This window comes from Bos javanicus, chromosome 26, assembly GCF_032452875.1.
Source record: "Bos javanicus breed banteng chromosome 26, ARS-OSU_banteng_1.0, whole genome shotgun sequence".
In the NCBI taxonomy this organism is placed as follows: Eukaryota; Metazoa; Chordata; class Mammalia; order Artiodactyla; family Bovidae; genus Bos; species Bos javanicus.
In genome coordinates, this window is record NC_083893.1 from 41290777 (window position 1) to 41315736 (window position 24960).

The 24960-nt window shown below is 45.4% G+C and overlaps 1 protein-coding gene across 20 annotated transcripts in view; it reads left to right on the plus strand.

Annotated features, from left to right (window-relative positions):
- Positions 1-203: 203 nt before the first annotated feature.
- Positions 204-24960, plus strand: part of TACC2 (transforming acidic coiled-coil containing protein 2) — a 234437-nt gene continuing 209680 nt past the window's right edge. For 9 of the 20 annotated variants that reach the window (XM_061403701.1, XM_061403709.1, XM_061403704.1 and 6 more), the window contains exon 1: positions 207-311. The gene's annotated coding sequence lies outside the window, so the exon portion shown is untranslated. Of the gene's footprint in view, positions 312-23622; positions 23898-24960 lie in introns of those variants that run through there. The other 11 variants (XM_061403715.1, XM_061403716.1, XM_061403712.1 and 8 more) reach the window with 4 other exon arrangements.

Here is a 24960-nt window from a genome sequence, read left to right on the forward strand (position 1 = left end):
TTCAGATCCCAGATACACGTAGAAAAATAGAGCACCTCAGGCTCCCAGTACCTGCAAGCTCTCTGCCCCTTGTTGTCCTCCTTCTGGGCAGCAGAGGTTTCTGGACAGTTGCCTCTGGCCTGGGTCAGATTGCTTACACACTGCCGGCTCCCAGGCCAGCGTTCCGAACCTTAAGCCAAGGCACATTTATAGAACGCTTCCATGTGATCCTGGGAAGACAGACTGCGAGCGGAGGGCAGTGCTGAAGAGCCGTAACATCAGGAAGAGAGGGCCTCTCCCCCTCTCTGCCCCTCATGCTGAGAGGATACTGGGTAAGTAAGCCTCAGATTGATGGCTTTATTCCTTTGAGCAACATGTGCTTTAAACTGGTTTGGCTGCTGAGATTAGCGGGGTAAATGCATTTCTTTCTTTCTTTTTTTCCCTTATAAAGGGAAATTGAAGGCCCATCTGTGCTTCTTATTTCTCCCCTTCTGATTGTCTCCAAAGCCACATAAACCGTATTTTTTTCTTTCCACTTAGTGATTTGTTGCTTTTGGTAGGACAAGTCCTCATTAACCTAGACCTCCATCTCTTCCCTGGTAAAATAAAGTTTGGGCTAGGTGATTATTGAAATTTCTTCTGGCTTCTGTGATGATTCTGCCGACAGCAAACTGGATTTTCAAGTATTTATGAGCCTGTGGAATGATGATTTAAGAGAGCCCTGAGGGCCTGAGACACCAAGACTTTATGACAAAAAGTTATTTTAAAGCTGGCGATGCTGTTGATTTTGACATGTTTGCACAGCGTCTCTCTAGACTCCACAAGTACCTTTTCAGACCTGCTTCTGACGTCATGGCTGCCAACTTGAGCTGCCATGTGATTTCAACAAAAGCCGAGTGTTTCTGAGTTTGACTTGGTGTCAGCTATAACCCAGTCATCAGATCACACTGAAGTAAGGCAGTGAACTTAGCCTCATGAGAGAATCTAGCAGCTGAGTTAAACACAGTGGAGTGAGGGAGTGTGTGTGTATGTGTGAGCATGTGTTTTATTTTACAGCACGTTCCGTGCAACAGAAATGCACAGACTGAAATTCTTTATCCCACTTACTCTTGAGTATAATCCAGTGTGTAATAGCTGAGTTTGTCTGGATGCAGCAAAGCCCCCCCCCAGTTCTAGCTGCTGCTCCCACACTGGCCCACCATCCTCTCCACTGACACCTGTCGGCTCCCTGGGCGGGTTTCCTGCTCTCAGGTCTACCTGACTTTGCCCTGTTGCTTCTCTCTGGGTCCTCCTGCACAGGTGCCGAAACCAGGTGGGCCCTGTGGATGGCTGAGGTTAGGGGAACCCTTATCATCCAGTTCTGTTGTGAGTGTCCACAGGTTTTTACTTTTACTATGCAATTTGTTCTGTCTGTTTACAAGAGGGGATTTGGGAAGACCTGAAAACTCTGCTGCCACCATCTTCCCAGAATTCCACTCTGCAGGCATTTAATTGCACTCAGAGAGACCAGCTCACTTCTGCAAGAGCGCTTATAGGTGGTGATGAGGGTCTGGCCCAGGAGCCAAGGCAACGGGCAGGAAGGGGACAAGAAGAGACCTCAGGAAGGAAGAATTCAGAGGGCTTGGTGAGTATGTATTGGAGAGACCAGAGGAATGAAGCAGAGGGGCAAATAAAAGATAATCATCAATTCATTCAGCAAACATTTAAGCGATCCCCATGTACCAGACCCCTGGAAACAGTGGAGGGACAGAGGCAATAGTCTGCACACCAGTCACAGGATCCAGGCCCTTGTGGAGCCCCCAGGCTAGTGGGGAGATAGAGACTAAGTAAGCCATCACCACACTGTGTAGTGTTAGGTGAGAGCCCCAGGGGATGTGGCTGAAAGAATGCAGGCCTCTCAGTCAAAATGGGAAAAGTCAGGAGAGGGATTGGCTGGGAGATATCAAATGTGCATTTCAGGAGGTTGAGTGACTATGCATCATCCAAGTGGAGATATCCGTCAGAGAGTTAAAAATGCGGTGGAGGTGGAAGGGAGAGGTCAGGGCTGGTGTCTAGACGGGGAGTCTTCTCCATGGGCTCAGTAGAGGAAGCAAGGGGACCTGTGGAATCTTCTAGGAGCAACCCAGGCCGGAAGACCAAATCCTGAATCTCATTAGAAGGCTTTACAAAGAGGGGAAGAGGAGCACTGGAGAAGGAAAAAGAGGACGAGGTTTTGCAGCACCTTTCAGAAAAGTCCTAAGTGGAGGGGTTTGTGGAGGAGGGTGGGGTAACAGTGTCAGGTGCTATGGAAATGCTGGAAGATGAGGACTGTGAAGAGGCCAGAGTGTGAAGGTCACGGGCAACTTTTGAGTGTGGTTTTAATCCAGGAACATTTGGTTGCAAGAAACAGAAACTCATTTAAAAAGAGAAGGGGGGATTCGTTGAGAAGACACAGCTCTGGGTTGAAGCAACTCTTTTAACCCCTACTTCTCAGTTCCTACCTGCTTCATTCCAGTCTGAAGGTGGGCCCGTCTCTGCTGGGCGCCCACACCCAGTCCCCACTCAGGTCAGCACGCACTGGCTCTGGGGGTCTCTGGCACTGAGCTAAGCCCTCCTTCTTATTGCCTCCTGGCTTGTAGCCTCCTTCATTGACTTCCAAGGCCCCTATCAAATAGCAACAGAGGGCTCAATTCTTGTAGCCAGGCTGCTTATATCTGCGCGAAGTTCTGGAATGCCTAAAACTGGTTGTGTCTCAGGGTTCCAGGGCACCAAGGAAACATCCAGACTCTACCAAGGTCCAACTCACCTCTGAATAGTTGCCTTTGATGCTGGTCAAATCCTGAGTTGCAAGATTTAAACCATGAAATATTATTTCTTTCTGCTTGTGCTCCTTTAGTACAAAAGGGCTGTGAAGGGTTTGGAGGTGGGTGGAGCTGGAGTAATGATTCCTACGTAGGACCAGGTTTCTCATTTTGAGGGGACACAATTTTGTAGGTGACTCAATGAGTTTAAAAAACATGGCCCTGGGAATTCCCTGGCGGTCCAGTGCTTTCACTGCCAAGGACCTGGGTGTTATGAGTGCTCAGTCAGTGTGTGGTGGGCAGAGAGAAGAAGGATGAAAGAGTAGGTTTCACAGCAAAGGATAAAGGCAAGCCCTTGTAAGTCTCCTGCTTGAGTGTGTGATTTGGTGGGAGTAGAGAAGTATAAGCTGGGTAGCTGTGACAAGTGCAGGCAAGGATGTGGATTTAATAGGCCAGGGGTAGGGGACAGCAGTGGATGGCTGATAGGGAAGGGAGAGAGCCAGGACAAACACCGTTGACCAGATTGTGGAGTATCGGCAAGCAGAAAACCAAACTCACTGTGATGCCCACACTAGTCCAATGCTCTGATTCCTAAGGAGGTGACAAGCCTGGGTGAGATTTGTCCAGCTCAGCACAAAAGATCCCATCCCAACACCAAAGGCAGGGCATGGGGACCAAGACTCCATGTGGTGAGACAACAGAGGAGCAGCCAGAGACCAACTAAGAAACTCACACAGAGAGACAATCTTTGTGGGCTTGGCTGTACCCTCTGATGGTCGCTGAATAACCCATGACCCTTGTCCTAGGGTTCTTGATTCAGTTGTGTTCAGAAGAGGTGGAGATCCATGTGTTTTTACCATTCTAGCCTGGCAGGCAAGTTTGTGTGTGTGTTTCAATCTTGGGCAATGCCTACATACGGCAGGGGCAACTCAGGATAGCTGCCACTTTGCTAACATTTCATAAATGTTAATGGAGATGTTTAAAATTGACACAGTGGAGTCATTGGTGTGAGTGGGTTCTCTGAGTTTGTGACCTAAAAAGGGGAATTTCTGCTCCACACTCGAGTCAGGGAACAGCTTGGCTGAGCCCAGTGCCAGAAGTGGTGCCAAAGAATTATAAAGAGATTAAACCCAGCAACGCAGGCTAATGTTGTTCCAGCAAAGAGGGCCCACTTTCTGTAGCCAGGCTGCTTATATCTGCACAAAGTTCTGGAATGCCTAAAACGGGTTGTGGCTCAGGGTTCCGGGGCATCAAGGTAATGTCCAGACTCTACCAAGGTCCAACTCACCTCTGCATAGTTGCCTTTGGTGCTGATCAAATCCTGAGTTGCAAGATTTAAACCATGAAATATTATTTCTTTCTGCTTGTGCTCCTTTGCTATGAAAGGACTGTGAAGGGTTTGGAGGTGGGTGAACCTGGAGTGACGATTTCTAAGTAGGACCAGGTTTCTCATTTTGAGGGGACACAATTTTGTAGGTGACTCTATGAATTTGGAAAACATGGCCCTGGGAATTCCCTGATGGTCCAGTGTTTTCACTGCCAAGGACCAGGGTTCAATCTCTGGCCAGGGATCTAAGATCACGCAAGCTGAGGGGCATAGCCAAAACAAACAAAGAAACAAAAAACAAACAAGGAAAAACATGGCTCTGTATTCACTTTTGGTCACTCAAGAAACCATCCCTATGGCTACACTTCTGCTGAAACATAGGTTCAAGTTAGGATCTGATGACGTTACTTTGCATCTCGTATTTCATAGCAAACAGATGAGACAACAACTCTTGAATCCTGTCAGTCACAAGATCATCCCCTAATGTGTTCCAGTTCTTTGAAGAACACTTGGTGAGGGTATTGTGTGCATCACCTGGCAGAAGCATCACAATTTGACGTCTGTTGCGTGTACTTCCCTCTCCGCCAGCACCAGCCCCAGCTTGTCTAAGACTGAGATGCTTTTGCAAACGCCTCATTCCTTGGTGGCTTGGGCCTTCCCAGGTGGTGCTAGTGGTAAAGAAGCCACCTGCCAATGCAGGAAACAGAAGAGACATGGGTTCAATCCCTGAGTCAGGAAGATCCTCTGGAGAAGGGCATGGCAACCCACTCCAGTATTCTTGCCTCGGAAATTCCATGGACAGAGAAGCCTGGGGGCTTCTTGCGATCCATGGGATCACAAAGGGTTGGACATGACTGAAGTGACTTAGCACACTGCGCTGGTGGCTCACTCAGGAAAGAATCTGCCTGCAATGCAGGAGACCACCTGCAGTGTAAGAGACCTGGGTTTGATCCCTGGGTCAGGAAGATCTCCTGGAGAAGGAAATGGCCACCCACTCCAGTAGTCTTGCCTGGGAAATCCCATGGACAGAGGAGCCTGGCAGGCAATAGTCCACGGGGTTGCAAAGAGTCAGACACGACTTAGCAACTGAACAGCAACAACAGCAAATTAGCAGCAGGTCACCTTCACACATCTGGGAAAGGGATGATCCGATTGCACTCATCACCATGGATGCAGCAAAGATGGGCTCAGTTGGGGTTGCTGGAGAACTGGAGTCACACGTGTAAGAGGAAGAGTTTCCTTCCCTCTCTCCCAATCTCCTTCCCTTTCTTCACTTTTTATTGTGCTTTCCAAGCAAGCACAAAGGTAAGGAGAATATTATAAGAATCTTCATATACCAATTACTAGTTTCAGTGATTATCTGCATCTGGACAATCTTATTTCATTTATAACTCTACTTGCCATTAATGTCTGTCCCAACTATGATATTGTTTTCGAGCAAATCATTCCATCATTTAATCAGTAATATTAGGGTATGTATCTCTAAAAGATGAGGACTGTTTTTAATATGTGTATAATGATAACATCATACCTAAAAATAAATGATAATTCCTTAATATTAAAAATCCTGTTGGCATTCAAATATCACTGGTTGTCTCATTTTTTAAGACAGTTTATTTCAATCAGGGCTCAAACAAGAACCGCAGATTTCTTGGGTTGATCTGTCTCTTAAGGTACTTTTCTATTTCACACCCCCCTTTGCCCAAGCTTCCATAACTCTCCTATATCCTCCATTATATGTGTCCTCCACAAACTTCCTGTCTTTCACCACCATAGTTACGTTTTTTGGTCCTGTTTGTAAGAGTTATTTTTAAGTTCTTGCCTGCTACTTCCGCCTCTAGGACATCTGTGTGTCTGCTTTTATTGATCATTCTCCCTCTTGATTTCCGTTTTCTGTTCTGTTTTCCTCCTTCCTCACATATCCAGCAGTCTGTTATTATGTATTGGGTATTATAGTAGGTACTACATTCTATTCTCTTCCTTTAAATAATATTGTATTTTCCTCTACAGGCAGTTAAGTTACTGGGAGATTGCCTTGATCATGTGGTGGCTTAGTTTTAGACCTTGTAAAGTTGAGTTCAGTTCAGTCGCTCAGTCGTGTCCGACTCTTTGCGACCCCATGAATCACAGCACGCCAGGCCTCCCTGTCCATCACCAACTCCCGGAGTTCACTCAAACTCACGTCCGTCGAGTCAGTGATGCCATCTAGCCATCTCATCCTCTGTCATCCCCTTCTCCTCCTGCCCCCAATCCCTCCCAGCATCAGAGTCTTTTCCAATGAGTCAACTCTTCGCATGAGGTGGCCAAAGTACTGGAGTTTCAGCTTTAGCATCATTCCTCCCAAAGAAATCCCAGGGCTGATCTCCTTCAGAATGGACTGGTTGGATCTCCTTGCAGTCCAAGGGACTCTTAAGAGTCTTCTCTAACACCACAGTTCAAAAGCATCAATTCTTCGGCTCTCAGCTTTCTTAAGGTAGGTCTATTTTGATTTAGCCCTTATTCCTAGGGGATAATGTTTAGCCCTGAAATATAGTCTTTATTCATATGGTGTAGTTCTTCCAGGGTTTTAATGAGAAGTGCAAAGCATTAACCAAGCCCCTCTAATTCCATGGAGGGGGAGGCTTCCCTGATGGCTCAGACAGTAAACAATCCTTTGGCAGTGCGGGAGACTCAGGTTCGACCCCTGGGTCATGAAGAAACCCTGGAGAAGGGAATGGCTACCCACTCCAGTATTCTTGCCTGGAGAATTCCACGGACAGAAAAGTCTGGCAGGCTATAGTCCGTGGGGTTGAGAAGAGTTGAACATGACTGAGCCACTAACACTTTCACTACACTTTAATTCCATGGGACTCTGAACTGCAAACTACCCTCTCGACACTGCCCCTTTTAGCTTCTAGCTGTTGCTTTTTCTTGAGCTCTTTGGAGCTTACCCTGAGGTTGTGCATTCTAGGAACTGGTCAAAGACTTAAGGGGAATCTGTGTACAGATTTTGGCTCTTTCCCTAAAGAGCTTCCCCCTTCAATTCTATCCTCTCTGGCAGACTCAAACTCTGTTTCTTTAACTTAGCAACAGTGAGATTTTCTGCATGAGTTTTGGTCCCCATTTATCAAATAGTAAAACTATTAGATTTCAAAGATAAAAGATAAAATTCTCATGACCTCCAGAGAGAAAGATCAAATAACTTATAAAGCCAAAAGAATTAGAGTGCTATCATATTATTAAAAATCAACACGCAAAGCAAAGTTATCATGCAATAGCGTTTTAAAACCCCTCCAAAACCCAATGAACTAAAGTATGAATGAAGGAGTTCATTTTCAGTCAACCTGTTCTTCATATATCAAGGCTAGAATAAAACAGGTTTCAGCATATAATAACTTAGGAATTCTGCTGCCTCGGGAATTGATTGTTCTGGGTAAATTTTCCCAGGTATTCAGTGATTCCTTTCAATGTGTACAGATTCAGGTATTTTTCTCTTTCAGGAATTTTTTCTTGGATCAAAGTTTTTAAATATCTGCTTTCCTCCATTGTTTTGTTTTCTTGTTCAAGGACTTCAACAAAAGGGATATTACTCTCTCTCTTTGTCTCCCATTCCCATATTTTCTCTCTGATCCTATTTGCTTCTTTCTTCTTTTAAAAAAGTAGTTTTAATTATGGCCGATGCCACAACTAGAATTTATTTATTTTAAAATTTTGTTTATTGTTTTTGGCTGCGCTGGGTTTGCATTGCTGTGCATGGGTTTTCTCTAGTTGTGGCGCGGCGGCTGCCCTCTAGATGCAGTGTGGAGGCTTCCCACTGAGGCGGCTTCTCCTGTTGCAGAGCACAGGCTCTAGAGCATGGGCTCAGTAGTAGTGACTCATGACTTAGTGGCCCCATGGCACGTGGAGTCTTCCTGGGCCAAGGATCGAACCACGTTCCTTGCATTAGCAGGCAGATTCTTGACCACTAGGTCACCAGGTAAGTCTTATTTGCTTCTTTCTTGTGTCATTTCTCATTCTTTTCATCATTTATCTGATTTTCTTCAGTGCCCTTGTTTAACTTTTTTTTTTAATCTATTCTTTTTGGGTGCCTTGTGATTTATTTATTTCTGAGGTAATCCAGCCATTTTCTATTTCCTTCCTGAGTCCAGTCAACTGTCTTTACATTTCTCCCTGATTTTTGTTCATTGAATTTTTGAATTTCCGATTTGAAGTGTTTTACATATGCGCGACAGCATGTTAAAAAGCAGAGACATCACTTTGCCAACAAAGGTCCATCTAGTCAAAGCTATGATTTTTCCAGTAGTCATGTTTGGATATGAGAATTGGACTATAAAGAAAGCTGAGCACTGAAGAATTGATGCTTTTGAACTGTGGCATTGAAGAAGACTCTTGAGAGTTCCTTAGACTGCAAGGAGATTAAACCAGTCCGTCCTAAAGGAAATCAGTTCCAAATATTGTTGGAAGGACTGATGCTGAAGCTGAAACTCCAATACTCTGGCCATCTGATGCGAAGAACTGACTCATTGGAAAAGACCATGATGCTACAAAAGATGGAAAGTGGGAGGAAAAGGGGACGAAAGAGGATGAGATGGTTGGATGGCATCACGGACTTGATGGTCATGAGTTTGAGCAAGCTCCAGGAGTTGGTGATGGACAGGGAAGCCTGGCATGCTGCAGTCCATGGGGTCACAAAGAGTGGGACACGACTGAGTGACTGAACTGAACTGACATATGCTTGAATGCTTGTTTAAGAACATTTAATTGTTGGGTGGTAGTGTTGTTCAGTCGCTAAGTTGTGTCCAACTTTTTGTGACCCCATGGACTCCAGCACACCAGGCTATTCCGTCCTTCACTATCTCCCAGAGTTTGCGCAAATTCATGTGCGTTGAGTCGGTGATACTATCCAACCATCTCATCCTCTGCCACCCTCTTCTCCTTTTGCCTTCTATCATTTCCAGCATCAGGGTCTTTTCCAATGAGTCAGCTCTTCATCAGGTGGCCAAAGGATTGGAGCTTCAGCTTCAGCATCAGTCCTTCTAATCAATATTCAGGGTTGGTGGACTGACTTACAATTTTCTTCTACTTTCTAGCTATTTTGAGAGTGGGGGAAAGATTTTTCCCAGGTGATATATATGAATTGCTGTCTCCTAATATTTCTGTTTTGCAATAGCTCTGTATAGATTTGTTGATATTCCTCTTTTGCATTTTTATAACATTGGGATGCTCTCCAGGATTGCTGGGTTAATACTGCCCTGTTCTGTCTGTACAGCTGCCAAGTTTGGTGGCACAGGGTGGGGAAGGTTTTGTGGTTTTCTTTTTTCCTTGTCAGTCTCTAAATTTTCTCTTGCTCCTTCTTTTCCCCATTTAGCACACAGTTGCGATAGAGTGCTTCTCCTGTGGTTTTTGCTTTTTTTCCCCCTCTCCCAGAGCACTGCGTTTTACATCATGCCTGTCTCTTTAAATGCCCTGTGTTTTGAGGCCCTGCCCCTTTGAAGTCCAGGCTCTGATTTGCTCACACACTATTTTTTTTTTTTTGGTATTTTCTGACTTAGAGTGGACTTAATCATTCTGACAATAATTTTAGACCAACTTTATCTTCCTTCTGTCTTCACTGTTTTGCTAATAGCAAAGAAAAAAAAGTCATTCAAAGTCAATCTGAGAAAGAGAGGAAAATTTCATTCCATTCAAATCGAGGATTATAATCCATGAGACAGCCTCCCAGAGAGCTCTGAGAAATGCTCTGAAGAGGTAAAAGAGGAGGCCAGTATGTCTGTGATTTGGCAGAAGAGGATACGTGCAATCAGGAACACACTTGAACAGAAGTTTGCTGCTAGCCACAGGAGCAGACATTTTAGTTAATAGTTTTAGTGCTTTTTTAAGTAAGGGAAGATGCAAGAATCCAGGTTCATAAAAATTTTCTCCTGAAGATATCTAACTATCTGAAGGCCTGTTTTGTCAGTTTTCCCAGAGTACAGAGTGCCTCATCCTGATGTTTGCCCTGAATTCCTTTCAAGGTATATCATATGCAGGTCTGTGACTGTGGTGGCTAATGACTAGTGTCTGGTAGAACTGGGTAGTGCTTATCTTTTGGAAGCATATTAATTCCTCCCAAGGTTTGGGAAGCATTTCATGTCTAAATTTGTCCCACTGCACTGGGGATTCTCATTCCTATTTCAGGTGATTTTGTTGATAAGCCACTCAATGTGCTGTTGCTGGACTAGCTCTGTTAACAGAAGTCCAAAGCCTCTCGGCCATCTGTCTTATTAGTCTGTTTGGTTCAGGAAATGATTTCTTCTTGTTGACTCTTCTCTAGAAGTTAGACTATTATCATCACGGTCTTATAGGACTGTATATTTGATCAATCATTTCAAGTAATCTAATCATTTTATTTATCTGCAGCTCAGTCACACATTTGATAATGCAAGAACCAAGGATCTAGTAAATAGGCAGAAAACAGGTAATACCCCTGGTAACACTAATAAGGTCCTAAGTAAGTACGGGGGCTTTCCAGACAGTGCTAGTGGTGAAAAACCCACCTGCCAGTGCAGAAGATATGAGACTCAGGTTCGATCCCTGGGTTGGGAAGATCCCCTGGAGGAAGACATGGCAACCCACGCCAGTATTCTTGCCTGAAGAATCCCATGGACAAAGGAGCCTGGTGGGCTACAGTTCCTAGGATTCCAGAGTCAGACATGACCGTAGCGACTCAGCACATATACGCAAGTAGGGACTTAAGCAAAGAACTTCCATTAGGAGCCACCCAGTATCTTCCCAGGTTATCTGACCTGTCTGCTCTGCACCAATCACTATCTTTAATGGAAATGATATATCGACATTATACATAAAGTTCACCAAAGATGTCCACATGGACAAGGCAAGTGGTGGCTCATCACAACCCCTTACAAGACTGAGAAAGAAATATTTTATTCTAAGGAGTTACCCGACTCATGCCAGAAGGAGAAAAATTGGTCCTTATGGTTGAATGGGTATTTCTACCGCTGTTGGGGGGCAGTCTGTTGAAGTATAATACAGATACATGATACATCCCAGAGGGGAGAGAGGAAGCTCACGTGGGCAGAGAAAATTTCTCTGTTTAAAGTTTTTTTATCTTGCCTTGAAGTGAATTTTTTTTGGCTACACCATGTGACATGGAGGATCTTCCCTGACCAGGAATCAAACCTGTGCCCGCTGCACTAGAAGTGTAGAATCTTAACCACTAGACCACCAGCAAAGTCCCTAAAGTGGGAATTTTTATTTCATCACTAGGGTACTAGGGCTGTCTGTGCTTTCTACAAAGTTCCGTGCTGGGGGGAGCATGGGAGCTGAGGAATTGTGCCCTGGGACTGTCTGACTTTTCTCTTTTTATTACAGTTATTTTGAAGACTGCTTGAACTTCTCCTTTTTACTAAGGACCTGGTTTTTGTATACAGTTCCTTTTTCTTTCTCATTGTTTTGTATCATTTGGGGTGGAAATAGCGGGAGGCAGGTGGTTAGGATGCCTCCGTTGTTTCAGCTGTCCCCAAAGCTAACTTAAAAACAGGAATACAGGGGCTGGCTGTAGCTCAGTGGTTCTTTCGACTACAGAGTGATCAAATTACTCAATTACCCTCTCTGAGGCTGGTTCGAGACCAGCAGATGCTCTCCAGTCCTTCAAAATAAAAAATAGGAAAATAGGATTAAGATATTCTTTTGTTCTTGCTGAAAAGAATAGGACGTAACAAAGTCTTAAAAAAAAATAAGACTTAACAAAATTTTATTTATTAGGACTTTAAAAATTATATCATAACTTTTTATCCTTAGGACTTTAAAAATTATATCATAACTATTTTTATCCTTATTTTAAAAAATCAATTAATTATTTTTTCTGGCTGCAGCGGTCTTAGTTGTGGCATGTAGGATCTAGTTCCCTGACCAGGATTGAATCCAGCCCCCCGACATTGGGGGCATGGAGTCTTAGCCACTGGAACCACCAGAGAAGTCCTCTAATATTTTAAAGATAAATTTACAATAAACTTACCTGAAGAACAGAGGTTTTAGAAAGCTATTTTCTATTTTACATAATGAAAGTACCTGATGTTAGCCAAACTCTCTCTAAAGCCTAACAATTACATTTGCAAAGGCTTACTAACTGTGTCATGTCACTATGTGTCAATCTCCTAGCTGTGTTAACTCTTTGCAATCCCATGGACTGTAGCCCACCAGGCTCCTCTGTCCGTGGGATTTCCCAGGCAAGAATACTGCAGTGGGTTGCCACTCTCTTCTCCAGGGGATCTTCCTAATCCAGGGACTGAACTTGGGTCTGCTGCATGGCAGGCAGACTCTTTACAGTCTGAGAAGGCAAATATCTTCCATTTCTTAGTTTAGCTCTAACTCGTGACTCATCCGTGTTAATATCTTTGGCTCTGATATGATTGGCATTGGTACTACATCTACACTCAAGATCTTTATCGTGTTGTTTGCATTGAAACAGCCTTCCTAGCCCTCATTCCAGCCTCCTTCCACCCTCCCCTTAGCCTACAGTTCCCAATTAGGTTGATACTGTATTTAATTTCCAAAAATGACAGCACAGTGCAGCTTTTGGATTCAAAGTGATGTCTGAATTTTTGTGGGTTTCAACAGCTTGTTTTCATAAGAAATAGGTTTTGCTAGTATCCAGTCCACAGAGAAGGACTGTATGGAAATTATGAGTAAGGACAGCCTTATATTTAAATGTATCACCAAAGATCTGTTTTGACAGAAAAAAAAAGAGAGACCCCTTATTGCAAATCAGTACTCAGCTTCGTGTTTCCACTTTGGGCTGAGGCTTTATGCGTGGTTTGTAACATGGGATGCTGAGAGCAACGTCCTCAGGGAACGACAGGGCAATGACACTCAGTCTGGTCCAGACCACAAGGCCACAGTGGCCACCGGTCAAGGAGTTGTTCTTGTAAGCTGTCATCTCGCCGCTCAAGAGGGATTTGATGCATCCATTGATCCTCTCTTACGTAGTGTTCTTTGTGATGTTTTCAAGATGGCCAAGCGAATTGGGTACGGGCTGGTATGAAGGAATATTAAAAGGATCCCCCCAAAACCAGTCAATCCTAAAGGAAATCAAGCCGGAATATTCATTGGAAGGACTAATGCTACAGCTGAAACTCCAATACTTTGGCCACCTGATGCAAAGAACCAACTCATTGGAAAAGACCCTGAGGCTGGGAAAGACTGAGGGCAAGAGGAGAAGGGGATAACAGAGGACGAGAAGGTTGAATGGCATCACCAGCTCAATGGACATGAGTTTGAGCGAACTCCAGCAGAAAGTTAAGGACGGGGCAGCCTTGTGTGCTGCAGTTTATGGAGTCATGAAGAGTTGGACATGACTTAGCGAGCAAACAACAACAATGTAATAAACCATCCCAAAACTTGGTGGTTGACAACAATAACCACTCATTTAGCCTCTGATTCTGTGGATTGGCAATTTTGTCTGGTCTCAGCTACTATCCCTCACGTGTCTGTGGTCAGCTGTGGGCTGGCTAACTGACAGCTACCACTCATCAGTCATGAAGACAAGAGAACACGCTGATTGAATGCAGTCTCAGAACAAGGCAGATTTAGATTGGCGCTTGAGTAAAGGTCTGCACCCATGTCTAAGATAATGGTCCATAAAGTCAGCTAGATTGGCCCTGTTGATTCTCAGGCCTCAGCACTGGCTACTGCCCAGCCCACGTCCAAGTTGTAGTCACTGTTGTCCAGAGCCCTTAGTTCAGTTCTCATGGAATCATGAGTGGGAATCTAGACTATGAGGCAATAGAAGTAACTGTCCAGTGAACCAGTATACCTCTCTCCAGACAAGATGCCTCAGGATGGAGTGAGTTTCCCATCACTGCAGGTATTCAAGCAGGGATTCCAAGATTATCCCCAGGTTCTAGTTTAGAGGTTCAAAATTTAGAGGGCATCATTACCGTGAATACCTGGCCTCTGTCCCCAAAGAACCAGATTCCAGCTCATGAACTAGACCTTTCAAGACCTGTGTCAAATATCCTGGGATGTGACTGCCAGTGGAGACCCGGGGTCTCCCCATTAAAAAGCAGCATAGGGCTCCAGAACTCTCCTGACCCAAGAATCCTCCCCTCTCCACCCTATCTGCTTGTGCTGGCTCTGTCCTTGCCCCAATTTCTGATCCTGCCAACCTGATTGTGCCCCTAAGTCTATCCCCGCTTCACAAGTCTCTGGATTCAGTACCTTCCTGCTTCATCTAACCTAGGGCAGCCGGTCTAGGCTAACCACACACCGTCCCCCGCCCGCCCCCCACCACCTGCCTCACTCTACAACCTCCCCCACCATCCCAGGCAGAAAGAAGGTATAAGGAATGAGATGTGTGTTTTTAAACAGCTAAAATTTGTCAACCACTTAGTATGCACTGTAGCTATTAAATACGATACTGTAGCCATGGGAAAATATTTTTGATATGTTACTGTTAAATGGGAAAAAAAGAAGTTTCAAAAAGAATACAAACAATATGTGTGATCCCCGACTTTTATTTTTGTGGATTTTATTTAGGTTTATAAATACATGTTTACCCAGATGTCAGCTGGGTTCTCCCTGCCCTTTTTTAAATTTAAAATTGGAATAATTTATTTGGAGAGATTTAGAGAATAGGCATTGAATTCTGATTGAATAACAGTTGCCTGTGATGGTTCAGATGCAATTTGAAATGCAGAGAGTCTGATAAAATGACATGAGCAATGAACAATCATGAACACCTCTCTGGGTCCAGACGATTCCTCAATGGGGCATGGAGATCAGAGGCACGGAACTTGTTTATGGCGTCTGCCATAATGCCATAAACAACAAGCAGCTTTGAGAAATGCTGTAGCGTTCTTCACTTGCTAGTGTTGGAGGGTCTCCCGCGGAGGCGTGGGTCACGACGGCTCACCACAGGGCTGGGGGCACTGGCCGCAGTACTTCTGGGAGGTGCCCCTTGGTTTGAACTCTTTTGGAGGTCGCCATCAGCTCTGCCACAATGCCTGCAGACCTCCCTGCCCTTCTAGACTCCAGTTCAAGTCCATGCCTATGAGATCTCCAAAGTCCACTCTCAGATTTCCAGGAATCCCCAAAGGTTTATGGTACTCTCTGTCTCCTCTACGTCAGGCCCCTACTTTATGCTGTCTTTGTTCCATATTGTACTGACTCAAATATGAATAAAATGCAGCCCTTTCTTCAAGCTGCAAACCCCAGTCATAGCCAAAAACCAAACAAAGCAAGACACAGTACTTGCGAAGCATTGGTGAACGCAGCATGAAAATCTGGGGAGAGAGAAGGGCTTTGTGATCTGTTCTGCCCAGTCTCTCAGTTATGTCCGAGACTCTTTGCGACCCCATGGACTGCAGCATGCCCGGTTTTCCTGTCCGTCACCATCTGCCGGAGCTTGCTCAACTCATGTCCATTGAGTCGGTGATGCCATCTAACCATCTCATCCTCTGTCCTCCCCTTCTCCTCTTCAATCTTTCCCAGCATCAGGGTCTTTTCCAATGAATCAGCTCTTAGCATCAGGTGGCCAAAGTACTGGAGCTTCAGCATCAGTCCTTCCAATGAATATTCAGGGTTGCTTTTCTTTAGGATTGACTGCCTTGATCTCCTTGCTGTCCAAGGGACTCTCAAGAGTCTTCTCCAGCACCACGGTTTGAAGCCATCAATTCTTCGGTGCTCGGCCTTTTTTATTGTCCAGCTCTCACATCTGTACATGAGACTTTGTGATACGATAACAGAAAACAACTTTAAAATAATGTTAGACATTCTTATTATTCAAATTACCCCATTTCAGGGGAAGTTCCACCGCCCCTTTACCTTTTTCTCTGTCTCACACAAAAGCCCAGGTTCATCTCCTCCAGCCCCCAGTTCCTTTCTCTGACCTTGCGACCTCTTCTCTGACCTTCCACTTCAGGAACCAAACCCCAAGTGCTGTCATTTTACACGGGAGCCGGGTAAACAACTCATTTTCCTGAGCTTCAGCTCCTGCCAGTGTTTGCATCTACACAGATTAAATCAGGTTGTTCTGCTACAGGAAGACCATTCCTTCTCTGGAGGAATATTGAGCTGGGCTTGAGAAGGAGCCCAGCCTGGCCTGCTGCAGGATGGAGGAGAGCTGGGATGCTCCACCAAGAGTGAGGCTCTTTACACTGGGGCCAGTTACCTAAACTCTCTGGCCTGATGCTCAACATCTGTCAACAAAAGCCTTATATTAGCTCTCTGCTTCTCCACTCTAGGCCAGTGACCCTCTGCTGGGGAGACAGGTTACAAGATTTTGATATCCTCAATTCTTGATGTGACCAGGTGGGGACTGGACAGTGGACAAGCCATCCAGGAGCCTTGTTCCCAATCAGGGGCTGTATTTATGTGATCGTAATCTGTGTGTGGGGGCTTCTCTGGGGGCTCAGCGGTAAATAATCCACCAGCCAATGCAGGAGATGCGGATTCGATCCCTGGGTCGGAAAGATCCCCTGGAGAAGGAAATGGTAACCCACTCCAGTATTCTTACCTGGGAAATCCCATGGACAGAGGAACCTGTTGGGCTGCAGTCCATGGGGTCTGCAAATGAGTCGGGCACGACTTAGTGACTAAACAACAACAATAAATTCTGTGTGCCATTATGTGAAAAGCTTGGGAGCCTTAGAGGCCAGAGCTGTAGTCCCTCCCAATTCTAATAGTTGGAAATAGAGATTGACATTTGGATGACAGAAACGCCAGGTTGTAATTGGGTTCAAGTACGTTGTTGGTGATGGGGAAGCCTAAACAATTCCCTTAAGCGCTTCCCTCCCTGGTGGCTCAGTTGGTAAAGAATCTACCTGCAATGCAAGAGATCACCTGTAATGCAGGAGACCTGGGTTCCATCCCTGGGTTGGGAAGATCCCCTGGAGAAGGAAATGACAACCCATTCCAGTATCCTTTCTTGGGAAATCCCATGGACAGAGGAGCCTAGTGGGCTACAGGCCATGGGGTTGCAAAGAGTCAGACACGACTTAGCGCTAAGCCACCATAAAAATTAGAACTGCTGATGGAGTGAACTCGCTTTACTTTTTCATTTAATTGGACCCATGGTTATTGGGTTTCAAGACAGAGAGTCTGGAACCAGGAGAAAGAAGACTTGGGTTTGATCTCAGCTCTGCCAGCATATCAGAGTCAAGTCAGAAGGCAGAATGTTCCAGGTATTTCAACAGCAAGAATTTAATATAAAGGATTGCTATCTAGGCAGATAACAAAGGCAGACTCTAAGGGATGATGGAAGGCAGCCACTGCAGGAAGCAGGTGTCACACTTAGGGCTTAGGGAGCACAGAGAAGTAGGGGTTATTATTTAGGGGTGTGGAGGAGGGGCCCCACAGAAGGGGACCTCAGACCTCTGTGGAGGGATTTCCAGTCAGTTGGGGCTGATGTCTGTGAGGCTAGCTCTGTGAGAGCTGGGAAAACTGGACTGCTCTGCTGCCCCCGGGGGGGAACTGGCTGCTGAGGGGGAGCGGTGAGCCTGGGGTGATGCTTCCAGAAGCGGGAGGCAGACAGGAAGTTGCGTGCCTTACTTCTGCCTCACTCCTCTGGGCTTTGCCTTCCCCTGGCAGAGACTCTCAAGGAGCAGTTGGCAAAGCAGAAATGGGGTTTTCAGAGTCTCCCAGCATCTGAATAGAGTGGATTTGGAGCTGAGAAACAAGAACTTAATAACTGGCCCAGCCGCTCACCAGCAGAGTCTTGTGTCTGATCTCCATGGTGTGAGAACAGGTGAATTCTAAGTTCTGTGAGACTCGACTTTTCACATCAAAGTTTCCAGGTGGCTTCAGAGATGGGGGGGCTTCCCTGATAGCTCAGTTGGTAAAGAGTCCACCTGCAATGCAGGAGACTCCAGTTTGATTCCTGGGTCAGGAAGATCTGCTGGAGAAGGGATAGGCTACCCACTCCAGTATTCTTGGGCTTCCCTGGTGGCTCAGCTGGTAAAGAATCTGTCTACAATGCAGGAGACCTGAGTTCGATCCCTGGGTTGGGAAGATTCCCCTGGAGAAGGGAAAGGCTACCCACTCCAGTATTCTGGCCTGGAGAATTCCATGGACTGTATAGCCCATGGGGTCACAAAGAGTCAGATGCGACTGAGCAACTTTGACTTTCAGAGATGAGAGAGAGAAGAAGACAAGAGGCTAAGGGAGGATATGAAGGAAGAGTTGTGATTTCACTCAAACCCCTGGAGCAGCCAGGTCCGCAGTGCTCAGGGAGGGCCTCTGCCAGGGCAGAAAGCAGGCAGTGCCTCTTAATATTAATAAATCCCCTTCCCAGGCTACGGGTGTTTGTTTGTATTAAAACAGGAACATGATAACAGAGCTATAAGTAGCTCCGTGCTCAGCTGTGCAAGGTAGGGACTTAGAAGAACTGAATTCAGCCACTGGAGGAAGAGGCTGAGGCTGCTGCTTGCCTGGAGTGAGGGTTGGGGCCATTTGTGGGAACAGCAGCTAGCTGAGGTCACTGGGTTTGCCAAGCAGCCAAAGGAGCTGCTGGGTCAGGTGAATCTGAGCTCGCTGCCAGTGAGCAAGCGTTCTCTCCCAGTCAGGGCCCCCCACACCCTGGGCTGACACGGGGCTCGAATGGCCGGAGGCCACTGTGCCCGGAAGGCAGTGCCAGGCAGGAAAGATGGGTCTATCTGATCTTGCTAGGCTGGTCTGGAGACCACTCCGGAGCCTGCCGAGGCCTTGGCAGGGCAGCCTGCCCCTTGGAAGCAAACCTGGTCTGAGTCCAGTTCTGGTTCCAGCTCGGGTTTGCTGTGAGAGGACAGGCAGATCATTTTCACCCTCTAGGCCTCCACTTCCTCATCTGTGTTGGAGAAGGTGATCTCCAAGGTCAACAGTCGAGACGATTCAAAGCTGAAGAAGAATCAAAATGTATTAAGCCTGTAAAATATATACATTTTCCCCCATACACACAAAAAAGAGTTTTTAAAATAGAGAATTAAAAGCCCAGCACAGAAAACTCAATGAGATTGATGAATCGACACATCCCAGTAGATTGTTCACAGGACAGTGGGAGTTTGGCTGCAAAACCTCTCTGAGTCCAGGTGTTATCATCGATGAAACCAGGCCTGCAAGATCTCAACTTCGTTTCTCCAACTCCTTGTGCCTCCGACCCTGTCCACAGCAGATAAAGTAGGGGGTCAGCCCAGACAGCACAATCTGGGTTCTGAGCCGAGTCCCCCACCCCCATTCTGCTCTGCACAGGTTAGCTGCTGTGCTGGTTCTCCTGGCTTCATCCCCTCCTCTGTCGGACTTGACTCCAAGTCCCATTTCCCCAGTGATGCTTTTGGCTTCTCTCAGCAATGCTTCTGGCTACCCACCCCCGCTAGGCTACCCCAGCCATGATTGTTCATCACCAGCCCAAACTTTTCCTTCTACCCTCCTCCAGATTAGTGGGCGGAATTCATAAGCTGGGGCCTTTCCAAGAAACTTCAGTGGACAACAGCTAGAAACTCCATGTTCTGCTACAGAAATAAATGAGTGAGCAATAAAGGCAGTTAGTTACCTTTGGACTCTAGGTGAAAATCTTCCATGGTGACCGCACTACATTGTTCATTGAATACTGGGGTTGGGGCCAACCAGACTCCATTCTTCCTCTTACTCTCTCCTGGACTTCAACTGTTTATCCATACAGAAAGAATACACCTGCCTCATATTAATAGTTTTTCTGTAAGTGCAGGGGAACATAAGCAACTCAGTGCTTAGCATGTAGAAAGAGCTCAGAATTTACTAAATAGATGAGTAACTGAGTGAATGAACTGAAGAGAGTCCTGATTTGGGACTTCCCTGGTGGTCCAGTGGTTGGAATTCGACGTTTCCAATGCAGGAGTTTGATCCCTGGTGGGGAAACTAGATCCCTCATGCCACAACTGAGACTTGACACAGCCAAATAAATGTCTTTTTAAAAAAGAGAAAAAAGGCTGTCCTGGTTTATATTTGCAGCTATGATGATGTGACACCAATCCATACACCAGTTGAAAAATAAAAATTCTTGCAAACAACTATCTTTTAAAACAAAGTTTATATTTGAATCTACAGGAGATTAGGTGGGTAGAAGAAACCTTTGTGAATTCAGTCTTGCTTGTGGCGAGCTGCCTTGAATCAATTAGAAACCTAAACCGTGGATCATTTTTGAACAAGTGCAGTTACATTCACCCAGGGACATAGAGTAACTCTAGTTAGATTACCATTAGGCACCTAGCGATGATCATATAGAGGGACAGAATTGGAACGACGTGTCACTTGCCCAGTAAATATTTCAATGTCAATTGCTTTGTCAATGTTCTTGAAACCATGTACTTCTCATTGGCCTATGTTATACATAGTCTTCATCAACATTTGTCTCTTAATGCACGAGTCAGTTTAGCTGATATACCAATTTCTAGTTAGTAACACCTGAACTAGTGACTTTTCTGAAGGGATAAAAAAGAAGGCAGCATAAGCTTTGTTTCGCTGTGGGATTTGCCTGCTGGGGGCTCCAAAGAAACCCACTGCCAGTAATAGTATAATAGCCAACAATTTATCAAGTGCTTAATCTATTGCAAGAGCTTTATGGAACGTATCTCCCCATAGTCATGAGGGACGAATTGTTATGATTCCCATTTTAGAGATGGAAAAGCTGAGCACAGAGAAGTTAAACAATTTGCCAGCAGAAGGCAATGGCACCCCACTCCAGTACTCTTGCCTGGAAAATTCCATGGATGGAGGAGCCTGGTAGGCTGCAGTCCGTGGGGTTGCTAGGAGTCGGACAAGACTGAGCGACTTCACTTTCACTTTTCACTTTCATGCATTGGAGAAGGAAATGGCAACCCACTCCAGTGTTCTTGCCTGGAGAATCCCAGGGACGGGGGAGCCTGGTGGGCTTCCGTCTATGGGGTCCACAGAGTCGGACACGACTGAAGCGACTTAGCAGCAGCAGCAGCAGCATACATCAGGTACGTGGTGGAGTTGGTGTTCCCTGGGCAGTGCTCTGGCCCCAGGGACTTGTTCATAATCACAACCTTATCCTGCCTCCAAAGGCAGGTTGTCCCAGAGACAGATGACGGAGCTCACATACATGAGCCTTTCGCCATCTGTGGCAGGAAGCGAAGACTGGTCAGTTGCTGAATGTCCAGCTTGGAAGAAAACAGCACAAAGAGAGGGAAGCTGATCAGCTATGAACACGTATAGACTGTGATAAGACTGCTGTTGGGGTCCCATCAGAGTATTGCCTTGAAAAGGGGTCGTGGCTAAGGAATGAAGGTACTCTGGAATCCATGGTGTCCCGCCTCTGGGTCCATCCCCTGTGTCTGGAAAATCTGTCTTTTTAAGAGGCTGAGCACTGGTTCCTGGGATAGAAACTTCCTGAGTAGAAGTCTGTCTACTCCTTCACTCTCTTCCCCAGTGGCAGTGACTCTGATGCCTGGTGGTGGTCAGGACAACAGCAGTGAGACAGCTGTCAACGACGATGCTTAATGTCCGGTGGTCCAGGGGCTAGTGGTGGTCACAGCAACAGATGAGGCTGCAGAGTTGACCGAGGGAGTGGTTCCTGGAGGGGATTTGCCCTGCTGAAGTGTACACAGCTGAAAATTGAATACCGAACATCCCTCACCTTCACGGTCTTTACTGGGCTCTGCCATTTGGGTTGGCCATCTTCTCTCTGCCCTTCACCCCTCTCCTTGGGAGGGAGCCCCCCATTCCCTCCTTCTCTTTGTCAGGGTTTTGCTATGTTTACTCACCTGCTGGAGACTTGCTTGGGACCTTTCTTCATTCCCTATGGACTTATCTAAGATATTTTGCTTAAAAAGTTCCTCTTCCCTAGAAGAATTCTCTTTTGACTTGTTGATGGGCGTCGGGGATGAGGGTAGGCCAATGTTCTTGTTTTTTATCCCTTGAATTCTCAATTTTATGGAATTCTAGTATTAGTAAACCCAAAAGCAATCATTTGCAAAATTTTCCCCCAGTAGTAGATTTATTTTTTTCAAGCAATATCTTATGCAGAATCTCAAGATATGAAACACATTCACGTTTAAAAATTGAGGTGAAATTCACATGACACAAAATTAACCATTTTATTTTATTATTATTAGAGTATAGTTGATTCACAATGTTGTGTTAATTTAAGGTGTACAGCGAAGTGAGTTACCCATTCTTTTTCAGTTTCTGTTCCCATATAGGTTGTTACAGAATACTGGGTAGAGTTCCCTGTGTTATACAGTAGGTCCTTATTAGTTATCTATTTTGTATACAGTAGGGTATATACATTAATCTGCACAGCACATGTGGGATCTTAGTTCCCTGACCAGAGATCAAACCCTGCCCACCACCCCTGCAATGGAAGTGTAGCATCTTAACCACCAGATCTCCATAGAAGTCCCTATCTCTGCTTTATAAAAGTTTCTTAGTATCATTTTTATTAGATTCCACATATAAATGATATCATATATTTGTCTCTGTCTGACTTCACTTAGTATGATAATCTCTAGGCCCATCCATGTTGCTGCAAATGGATTAACTATTTTAAAGTGAGCAATTAAGTGGCATTTGATACATTCACAATGCTTGTATCTGCCTCTCTGGATTTACCTATTCTGGACATTTCATGTCAAAAAAAGTCACATAATATGTGACCTTTTGTGTCTGGTTGCTTTCATTTAACATAGTACTTTCAAGTTTTGTCCAAGTTACAGCATGTGTCAGAATTTTATTCCTTTTTATGGCTGAATAATATTCCACTGTATGGATCGATCTCAACTCACTTATCCATTGCCTGCTGAAACATACACACTTCAGCTCTGTTTGAACCAGAAGTGGAGCCCTGAGATCCCCCTCCACATCCAAGTTTCCCCTCCAAGGAGGTCCTGACACTCCTCTGAGTTTGTTGACACCTGGTCTTCAGGAAACCTTTGATGAAATGCTGACTTGTTTCCCTGGAGTAGTCACACAGTGGGGACAGAAGTAAGGGTTTTCTGCAGAATGAATGAAAGTCTGCCACTACAAAAAATATATGCATATTATATGTTAAAATTGGCTGCATTCATGCAAATAAGTGGCTGATCATTAATCACTGGAATCCGGGGGAGGAAAGAAGCTGCCGGACACAAGGGTCTTCGGGGGCCCGCCCATCTCCAGCCCCACCCTCGGGCTGCAGAGCCTCCTCCTTCTTGGGCAGACAGGTCTGCCTACCCGCAGTCTGGGCTTTTTACAACTTCACTTGTTGAAACTCAAGCCACGCCTGGGTAAGTACATTCTGCACGCATCACACCATAAACATGTGCCAGACTTCTGGCGTCATCCTGTTTCCACAAGTTTTCTTTGTCTTTCCACGTTATTTACGGTGGAATTTTCCCAGGTGCAAACAGGAAGCCCTTGGACCATTTTCTAGAAGGAAAGGTTTGGCCCCCTCTCTGAACTGCAAGGACGCGAGAGTGACTCATGGTGCCCCTGCTCCCGGGGCAGGGCAGCCCTGCTCCCCTAGGTGCGGCCAATCAGATCATAGGGGCCACTGTTGGTTTAGATAAGCCTTTGCTGAAAGGAGCCCAGCTCATGTACAAACGGGGAAAATCCTCCTCGTGAAAGGCCAGCCTCAACGGGCTGGGAAATGCTGATGTCTGTGTATTCACTGCGCGGCTTGCAGGCTCTGCCCAGGTATGGGGTGCAGCTGGTTTGTGTCAGCGTCGTGGGTGGAGACTGGGCTGCTTGCCCGACGGCTTTAGGTGGGTCAGCGCCTCTGCTTAGACCTCGCCGCTTCTGAATGGAGGAAGAGAAAGTCCAGTTGCTGACACGCAGACTTTCCGTGGGCCTCGGCCTCCAAAGTCAACAGACTATCCCCGACCGTAAGTAGATGGCAGAGTGGTACTTACCCCTCTGGTCTTGGGGAAGCCCAACGCGGGGCAGTTCTAGAGGTCAGTGGGAGAGACTTCCAGACACAGTCAGGCTTCCCTCCAGGAGGTTTTGAAATTTACACTGAGCCAGAGGCCGTTTTAAAAGCTAGTTTAAAAAATCTAGTTCAATAGATAAGTAATGAGAACCTGCTGTATAGCACAGGGAACTCTACACAGCGCTCTGTGGTGACCTACATGGGAAGGAAATCTAAAAAAGAGGAGATAAATGAATGTGTCCAGCTGATTCACTTTGCTGTAGGGTAGAAACTCACACAACATTGTAAAGCAATTGTACTCCAATAAAAATTTGAAAAAGTGAAAACCTAATTTAGATGTTCTGATTCTTAAGAAAATTGATTGAATTTTATTTGGTGAATGAGTTTGAAAAATGAATGTTGCATCGAATCATGTGTAATTCCAGCTGTGTGTGATTTGACCTGGCAGGTGCAAGGAAGTTATTTTAATGGAGAAGGGCGCAGTGATTTTAACACTCACCATGTTTCCTAGGGAGGCATCATTTTGAAAATGAATAGAAAAGATAAACTGAAGTGACTGATTTTAAATAAATGAACATTTTACATTCTATAATTGAGCATATGCTTCCTTTTTTTGGTCCATCTTATAAACAGCAAATGGCAAAAAAGGATTGAGCAATTGCAACTTTTTGATTAAAGAGTTAGGAGGGAGAGAGTTGATCATTACAGTGATGCCACTCATAATTTTCTCTGGGGCGTTTTATTTAATTTTTTGAAAAACTTTTTATGTTGGAGTATAGCCAGTTAACAATGTTGTGATAGTTTCAGGTGGACAGTAAAGGGACTCAGCCATGCATACACATGTATCCATTCTCTTGGGGGCTTTCTAACTGGACTTGTTCAAAAATTTATATTTTATTTTCCTGGGACTGTTAATTACACATAGTATGTGGTAGCTACTCACTCAATGTTGGTTGAATGGCTAAGCAAATCGATGGACATGTTTTATTTTGAGTAAGTCCATCGCTGAGCCATCCTGC